This window comes from Corvus brachyrhynchos, unplaced genomic scaffold (assembly GCF_000691975.1).
Source record: "Corvus brachyrhynchos isolate BGI_N302 unplaced genomic scaffold, ASM69197v1 scaffold97, whole genome shotgun sequence".
In the NCBI taxonomy this organism is placed as follows: Eukaryota; Metazoa; Chordata; class Aves; order Passeriformes; family Corvidae; genus Corvus; species Corvus brachyrhynchos.
In genome coordinates, this window is record NW_008239758.1 from 6,690,190 (window position 1) to 6,699,014 (window position 8,825).

Here is an 8,825-nt window from a genome sequence, read left to right on the forward strand (position 1 = left end):
GTAGAGGCAGGAAAAAGAAGGAAAGAAGTAATTAATAGGATACTTGCTCAAATAAAATCCCTCCTGAAAGAAAGCAGTACTTAGAAATCAGGGGTTTTTTCTGCTTTCATGACTCTGTCACTGGAGCAAATCTATTCATCACAGCCATGTATTAACGAATTAGTTAATTAAGCAGCTCATTATTTAATAACTCAGGTTGCAAGTGTGATGAAATAAAAATCCCCTTTGTAGCCAGAGGCACGTCTTTGCCAATAAGCTAAGCAGTTTATAGTTAATCAGGGATGTTTGCTGTCTGACACAGGCAGAATCTGCTGAATTGCAAGCAGTTTATTTCCAAGGTTATTCCTCACACTCCTCTCTGGGAGCTTGTCAGGGCCTCAAGTAAGGTTAAACCTAATAAGCTGTCCAAGGGCAAACACACGTAGAAATGCTCAAATTCATGAAAGGGCACCAGGGCACTGTTGTTTCTGAATAAACATCCAATTTCCTATTGGTTTATGCTGCCAGGTGCAATGCTGATAGCAAGACTGGCTTATTAATAAGCAGTAAAGCCTCAAAGATTCTAGCTTGTTATGATATTTAAAAAGACAAACAAATGGCAAAAACACGTGCTGGTTGTTTGGCTCTGATATGGCTCCCCCAGGTGATTTTGGGAAAACTTCTTTATTTCCATCTGCACTGGGACACCTCTAAGTATTACTTGATGTCCAGGCCGGGGTTTGTGCCTCAGCTCCACATTAAGGAAAATGTTTGTGGGGCAGCAAAGCTCACCTTTATCTTGGTCATCATGTGGAGGATAGCTGGGTTTGAAGATGGGAATAAATCCTTACCTTGCTGGTCCACAGGGGCCCCTGGAATGTGGGGGACAGCACACAGCATTTCCATTTCAATGCTCAGATACATTTCTAGCCCCTCTCTGCCTCAAGTCTTGATGTGCAAAACAAACCTGAGAACCTTTCCCAGCCTTTGATGGGACTTGTGATCACTGTATGCTGCTTAGGTACTGTGGTAATGGGAGAGGAGGAGCCGAGGAAACAGATATCTAGAAGATGTTTAGAGACCATGAGTGATTTCTCAGCTAGAAAATTGTTAATCTCAGTAAGATGGCCAAATTCCAGTTCAAGCATATGCATTTCTAAGTTTTCTTTGGGTGAATTATCATTTCCACATAACTCTGGCACATAAGAGCAGACACTCCTCTCCCACCAGCCCTCCTGCTGTGATTCTCCTCCATCCTCCATGGTTTTGTTCTTTTCCCCTTCACCACCTCCCTTCTGACTAAGCTCGCGGCTGCAACTTCTCCCCGCGTTTGCTCCTTGAAGCAAGTCTGTTCATTATTTATTAGCTACCATACTCTTACACCATCTGTCTCAATTCATTATCCATATTCAGCTTGTCAAATTGACCTTTTATGGCCTTTCTCTGGAATCCTAATGTGTAGTCTGTCCCTCCTTACATAGATACGTGTTGCTAAGCTGTTGCTTTCCAACTCCTACAGTTAAGCATTCCTCTCTGTATCTATCTCATGAACACCCAACTTGCTAGTCTGTGCCCCTAACTTCAGAAAAGCTGTTTATTCGGCTTGGCTGATGCTTGTTCCCTGTTTCATCTGCTGCATGTTTGCTGTGCCAGCTTGCTTTAGCACTTACTGTCTTAGATATGACCTTTAAAGCGTCTGCACCAACAGAGTATCAGACTTTAAGATATAATCTCCCTCTAACAATCTGGGAGACTTTCTGTCCCTCAGTTCATAACACAACATAGTGGATTACAAGGTGAATTCAGCCCACAGCCACTTTGCTGTGAGAGTCACCACCACCACCACACAAGGCAATGGCATTGGAGTGTACAATGTGCTGGAAACATGAAATCTCCCCCAGTGGGATGGGTGAGAATGAAAAAATGTAAAGGCATTGGAGCAGTGCACCAGATTCTTACTCAGCATAAATCAGGACAGTTCAATCAAACAACTGGACTATTTGTGTTCATACCCTGTCCATCTCTGCTTCCAAATCCAAGGGCTGCTGTAAATGCTTCAGCTTCAAGCACAATAGTTTCTCCTCACAGAACGTTGTGTAACACAGGACTGTGGGATCAAATAATGCAGTAAGTATTTTCTCCCGGTGGAACAAACATACACCATGTGCGCCTGCCCAGAAATGTGTAAAACCCACCACAGATCAATAGAGATTATCCAGAAACGGTGGGAGGACTTCAGTTCAATTGACTTTGTAGCAGAGAATTTTGAACTAAAATGCTTTCTCTAAATAATTAATCAGGTCTGCTGGTAACACACTAAATTACTCCAGCCCTGGTTTCCCTGCATTTCTTGATATATCAGGACTGCATCAGCACTATCTTTTCCAACCTACAGTGTGGGAACAGTGAATAAATGGGTCCTGTCCCAGAGACCCCGGCAGCATCTCTGAGCAAATCAATGTTTTTCACACTGCACAGAGGACTTTTACCCTATATGTCCTACCTGTGCTGTGGGGGAGCAATCAGTAGGTGCCATCTGTACTGCTGAAATTCAGTTCTTTGAACCAGATGATTTCAAGTCAATGACTTTCAAATAGCTTTCTCTTCTTCCCAGAATCTGTGGCACACATAGCTTGCTTAACAAGCTCCGTGGAGAGTTTTTGAACCTGTGTTACATATCTATCAAATAATTTCTTAATAATAAAAAAGGTTTCAGGAGAACTTTTTTCTTAGTTTTCACTTAATACAGTGCTCTCCTCTGAAGCTACAACAAAAGACACCTCTTTTTCCACGGTTCAGAGGAAATTCTTTTTAAAGGTAGGCTCTGCTACAGACTTTGATTTTTAAATCTGTTGTTGCCTAGACCCAGTTAGCCTCCTGTGTTTGCAGCCACAGTTGATTGTTGTAGCCATTAACACATAATTTTACAACTGAGAAACATATATTGGCATGCCCTTCCATGTAATCTTGTTGTCTTTGATGGCAGAGTAGCTCCTTTTTGCTTCCAGCTACCATGTCACTGAGTAAGAGAACCAGAAAACTCCTATACCCTCCTTGATTTTTCTGAACAAGAGAAGAAAAGAGACCTCGGAAATTATACTGGATCTAATACTGCTCCAGTTGCAATGGGTTTTCAGCCTGGGACTGTGATATAGTCCTCCTTCAAGATTGCTTGATGACCATGGTTTCTTTTGGACATTAATTGCAAGGACTAATTTTGCATCTAGTCCTGTGACACTGAGAGGAATCAGATGGAAATTTTTTTCCTAATGATATATATAGTGTTCCTTTACCTGTCTAAAATCCTGTAAAAAATTACATCCTGAGGGCTGATCTGTATTTCAAAGAAAAGAGACCAGGTCTTCAGCTGATTAAATCTCACTGATTCTCTGCCAGATCTGAGAACATCCTCCTGGAAACTCCCCAGGGACTCACTGCTCTTCACCACCATTGACTAGGATATTTGATGGAAAGGCACTGTAAGGAAAGGGGCTGCTGAAGACCTGCAAGAGATGCAGTCTATTTTGATACAATCACCCCCCTAAAATAATGGTCAATCATTGGTTTGGTTTGGGTTTTTTTTGACTGAGTGATGTCCTCCACAGCCAAATTACTCTGAAAGTGTTTCAGAGTCCTATGCTCTGAGACTTTTCTGCTGTTATTTTGGCAGTGAAAGAGAGAAGCAAAAAGTCAAGCAAGAATTAATAAGGCTTAGGGCTGAGCTCTAACAGAGATGGCCCCAGATGCGTTTATAATCCTTGGATATGAAGGCAGGAGCAACTGTTACTACAAAGCATTTTTTTTCCACAGTTTGTGGATCAATAATATGTCAGGACTTCCATCTTTCCCTGGCCATTCCCCCTTTATTCTGAGCATAGTTTGAACCATTAATGCCTGTTCTTACTCCCTGACTTATGACTTCACTTGGTTTCTACCTTTTTGCATTTGAAGCCCCCTCATTTCCTTTTTCTACCTTCCCTCACATATAGATTCTCTTCAGATCCTGCTGCTTTTCCCTGTGCAGGATCCTTGCCAAGAGCCCAGCCTCACCATCTGTCCAGGAGAATGATGATATTGCTCCGCTCTCTTCTGGATGTTGAATTGTGTGGCTGCAGAAGAAATTTCAATGTTACCAAAAAAACCCCAAAAGACCCCCCAACAATAATCAGAACCCTGTGGAAGAAAAACCCTTTTCTGCCGCTCAGAGGTCAGATACTTTTAGTCGTGTGCATATAAATAGCAGGATTTCTTTTCCTATATTGTATTTCTCTATATTATCTTATTAAAGGTGCACCTGAGACAATTTTACATTCATGAGAGCATAATCAGAATTCCTGTTAAAATTTTTGCTGGTAAAAACATGCCATTTTTCCAAACCTGAATTATTTAGGGGGAAAAAAAATCAGTTTCAATGAATATTTCTAATAAAAAATGGATCAAGCAGCTGACAGGATGGAGTTTCTTAAATGAAATATTTTGTTTCAGTTTGAAACAAATCTCCATGCACCTCCTTTTATTTTTTTTTCTTTAGATGCCAATGAAAAGGGCAACTTTGTACAGTATAAGATGAAGAATTTATAATGGACCTGATCTGAAAGCATTTTTTTTGGTGAAATATGGGATTGCAGTCTAATTTTTTAGATTTAAAAATAAATGTTATTATTATTTATACTAGTTGGAAAGAGGGAAATTTTCGAAGTTCTCCTGAGGTAAAATAGCATTTTTCTTAGTTAAAAAAAAAAAAAAAGCTAGACTTCAAGTCTTTGTTGAAAACCTGAAAAGACCCAGGAGCACTTTTCCTGGTCCTCAGCTGTGAAGCTGGGAGCACAGAGACCTTTTTCCCCCAAATTCTGGTTTATTTAAGGTTTAAGCTTTTGGGGACACAAGTTGCCATCCATTCATATATTCATATAACCACAGCTTCAAGGGGTCTGCAATTCCCACCAGAAGAAAGCTGTGCTGTCCTAATGTGGAGCCTGGAGGGACACAGAGATGCCAAGAGGCCAAGGGACAGAGCCCAGGATGCTCAGCCTGCAGCACTTCCCTCTAGCAGCACAGTAATCACTCCTTGCCACAGTGCTCAGCCTGTCTGATAACGCTGGTGTCATTGCTGGCTGCCTGAAATCCGGGATGCTGCTCCCCTGGGAGCTGTGATTTGTTAGGCACCTCAAAAATCGGTCCTTTCATGTGTACAAACAGATCAATTACTTGCAACCTCATTAGGAATCTGAGATTGGAACTTCACAGAACCCTATCTACATAATCATCTTTCTCCTGTCAGTGAGGAAAATTTATTCTCAGGAATTTTTTTACCATCAGCTTTGTGAGTGCAGAATGTCCTTATGGTCACTGTGGGATCTGGGCACCTTCCCATTGCTGTCAGCAGAAAGCAGCTCTGGGGGTGAGGATGTTTTGCAGGAGGAGTCGTCCTTCAGGCAGAATATTAAACTGCTCTGCCATCTGTTTTACAGGGATTATGCTGGTGAATGCTAAAGATCCCTTGAAAGCATTTCTATGGTGTCCCGTCCTTCTCCTTCTCCTTAGTGTTCAAATAACCTCTCCTTCCTGCTGTTGATTTTGAGTGTTGTCCCTTCCTGAGCATGCAGAGAGAAAGGCCCTGGGCAGCAGCTCCCAGCCTTGGCTCTGTCCCTGCTGGATCCACATCACGGACGTGCATTATCCATTACGTGTGTGCACCCACGGCTCGTGTTCCCACGAAGCAACAACCTCGCTCTCTTTGCTCTTCCAGAAACTCCATCATGCCCCCAGGTGCAATATTTCACAAGAAAACCCTTCTCATAGCTGCCCTGCTCACTAATTCCACATGATTTCTGTTCTCTGCTAGAACTCAGCTCTCTGACAAGCCCTGGCTTCTCTTCATTTAGTACCAGGCACAAGAAACTCACCCTTCTCTGTACCCCCTCCAAGCTCTGCTACCCTCCAGCCCCCAGTTTATGACCTCAGCATGCCAGACTTACCTATACACCCTCTCATAGATGCAAATGCAGGTGTTAATCTGCTTTTTTTAAGCATCCCATTTCCTAGAGAAGATACTGTTTCTATTATGAGGATATCTAAGATTTTAAGTTACTATTTTAAATTGCAGAGCTCAAATGACTGAATTCCTGGCTAAGTAAGCAATCTCTAACTAAAGAGCTAAAGAGTACAAGAGAATAGCAAGGTGTATTTTAAAGAAAGGAGGAAAGGAACTGAATTCCAACATATTCCCAGTTTCTGTGTCCAACACTCAGTTTATTGGGCTGGGGAGTTTTGGGGAGACTCAGAATGAGGATTTCCTGCTTCGCCTTCCTGCCCCTGCAGACTCTGCCTTATGGAGCCTGACGTTTGTTGTGGGTTTAAACCTCACTTGTTTGTCTCAGAAAGGGAACTGGCAGTTTAAAAGGGTCGAGGGTTGCAATTGGAATAATTTAGATTGGAAAAGGACTCTAAGATCATTAAGTCCAACCACTGATGCAGCAGTGCCAAGCCCACCGCTAAACCATGTCCCCAAGTGTCACATCTAGATGTCTTCTAAATACCTCCAGGGATGGTGACTCCACCACTGCCCCGGGCAGCCTGTTCCAATGCTTGACAACACTTTTGATGATGCAATTTTCCTAATATCCTGTCTGAAACTTCCCTGGCACAACTTGAGGCCGTTTCCTGCTGTGCTGTTGCTTGTTATCTGGGAGAAGAGACTGACACCCACCCTGCTACAATAGGCTTGGTGTGATGTGTATATTTGTCTCAAGCTCTCATGCATCACTGTGAAGGGTAATTATAGCAATCCAAGCCTGCCGTCTTTATGACACATCATGATTTCGCATCTAAATGCTAAATGGGGCTGTTAATGAGTGAGTGCAGCTCAGCTTGAGTGAAAGGGTGTTAAAGAATCAGGTCTGGAGTGAATCAGCCTGTGCATATGTGGCAACGAAAGAAAACAAGTGGTGTGAAATATGAAAAGTGTAGCATTCTGAATATATAGTCTGCCTCTCTGCACTGCCCCTTCTCCTAGGGTGATCCCAGAAAACATCCATCCTACAAACTGAATGGGAACCCAGTCACTGTTTTTTGCCATGACCTTTTCTCTGAATTACATGTTCTTCCCCACGCAGGTGACGGTCACCGGTCTGTGAGACTCATCAGCTCATGTCATTATTTCTTAGGCTGCCCAAGATGTGATTCCATCTTGTAAATGCCAATCTTTGTGTGTCAGTGAAAGAGCACGGATGCTTCAATAGGTCTTTTCTAAGTTTGTGATCTTTGATCCTGTTGTTTTGGGAGGCAAAGAGCCCAGCTTTAAGCCTCAGCAGCTTTCAAATAGAGAACAAAAAGATTTCCAGCACTTGGTCTTCAAGAACATACTTTTACCTTTTGAAAAGAGAGATAGGGTCTGTGGAGACTCAGAGTCTGATCACTTCTGCTATTGATCATTAGTGTTATTGTTACTTCGTTTCCTAAAATGAGTTTTCAATCCAGTTCTGTAGCAACCCGAAAGGGACAAACACAGTGAGGTCACTGCTGTTCCTGCTCCAACATTTGAGGTTGCTTTGAAGCATGACCTGCCAGCAGATGATTCTTAAAGACTTCCAAAGCAAAGCCTAATGTTCTTTTGCACATATTGTTCTTTTGATTTTTCTCTTTAAAGAAAAGGCTCTTTCCCCTACTTTTCAAAAGAAAATATGTCTCTGTGGAACTACATTTTACTGCCTTGGAGAACATGATGTTCAGTCATGACACAAATCTTTGTGTAATCAAGAAAGTTGCTTCAGGACTGGGAGGTTCTGAGACTCTAAAGTACTTTTGGACTTTTTTTAACCATTAAAGGTATCATTCCAGCATTGAAACAAGAGCTGTAGAACTCACTTAAGTGCTTCTGATGGCTGTCAGAGGTATTAACTCCCCTGCACATTATCAGCTCTGGTGCCAATGCAAATACTTCTCTTTACTGCTCCCTGCACTGTAGACTCCTGATCATTATAACCTGATCAGAATGCCTTTGGGATTTTTTGAATTTTTTTTGCTATTACTTTATCGATCACTCTTTTTTGAGCCCTGGAACAATGCCCTGTTTCCTTTTTCACTTGATGCAAAATGTATGGTGTGATTCAGCATGAAGAAAGGGAAGAGGAAAACATGTTGAATGTAGTGACAAATAGCAGAGGGGCAGAGAAAAGGAAGAAGTTCTGGCAGGCTCTGCAGAGGCTGTGTTGTAATTGTGGGCCACAAATATACAGGTAGATAAGCAGAAATGCAGAGGAAGCTTGTATAAAGTTCCTTGGAGCAGCTCCATGAACAGAACAGGCAAGGCATGGCCAATAATCTGTGCAGAGAAGTCAAAGCCTCTACTCCTTCCTTACCCTGAGCACTTGGGCTGCCAGAAAAATCACAGTGTTTGCAGCAGGAGTGAAGCCCTTCTGAGCATTTTATTACAGAGTGCTACTGAATGTCTTCTCTGAAGTCATTTTAGCTGCATATAGCACTGTTATTTACAGTGTGTGCTTTTGCGTGTGCTTCTATAGGTCAACTGACTGTGTAGGTAACAACGCCCACGTAGCCACAGGCTTGTGCCTGCCCATGTCAATCCATAGCTCATTTACACTTTATTTAGGCAAGTAGCTCAAAGCTTAAAGCAAAATCCACGTTCTGTGCTTGCCTACGCTGTGCTGGCTGCTCTGGCGTGACTCCACTCCCTTTCCCATGTGCTTCTCCTTCCAAACTCTGTGTCTGCAGCTGTGTGAGGCAGGGGAATGCTGGAGAGCCAGCTGGCTGGAAACTGCCTGGAAAATAATGGAAATCAGGTGTCCAGAAGGAGTATATGTTTAAATGTGTTTTGACTTTCCTTG

General features: G+C 42.5%; 1 protein-coding gene across 3 annotated transcripts in view; it reads left to right on the top strand.

Moving 5' to 3' along the window:
- Positions 1–8,825, top strand: part of SV2B (synaptic vesicle glycoprotein 2B) — a 65,338-nt gene that overhangs the window by 24,540 nt on the left and 31,973 nt on the right. The window lies entirely within an intron of this gene.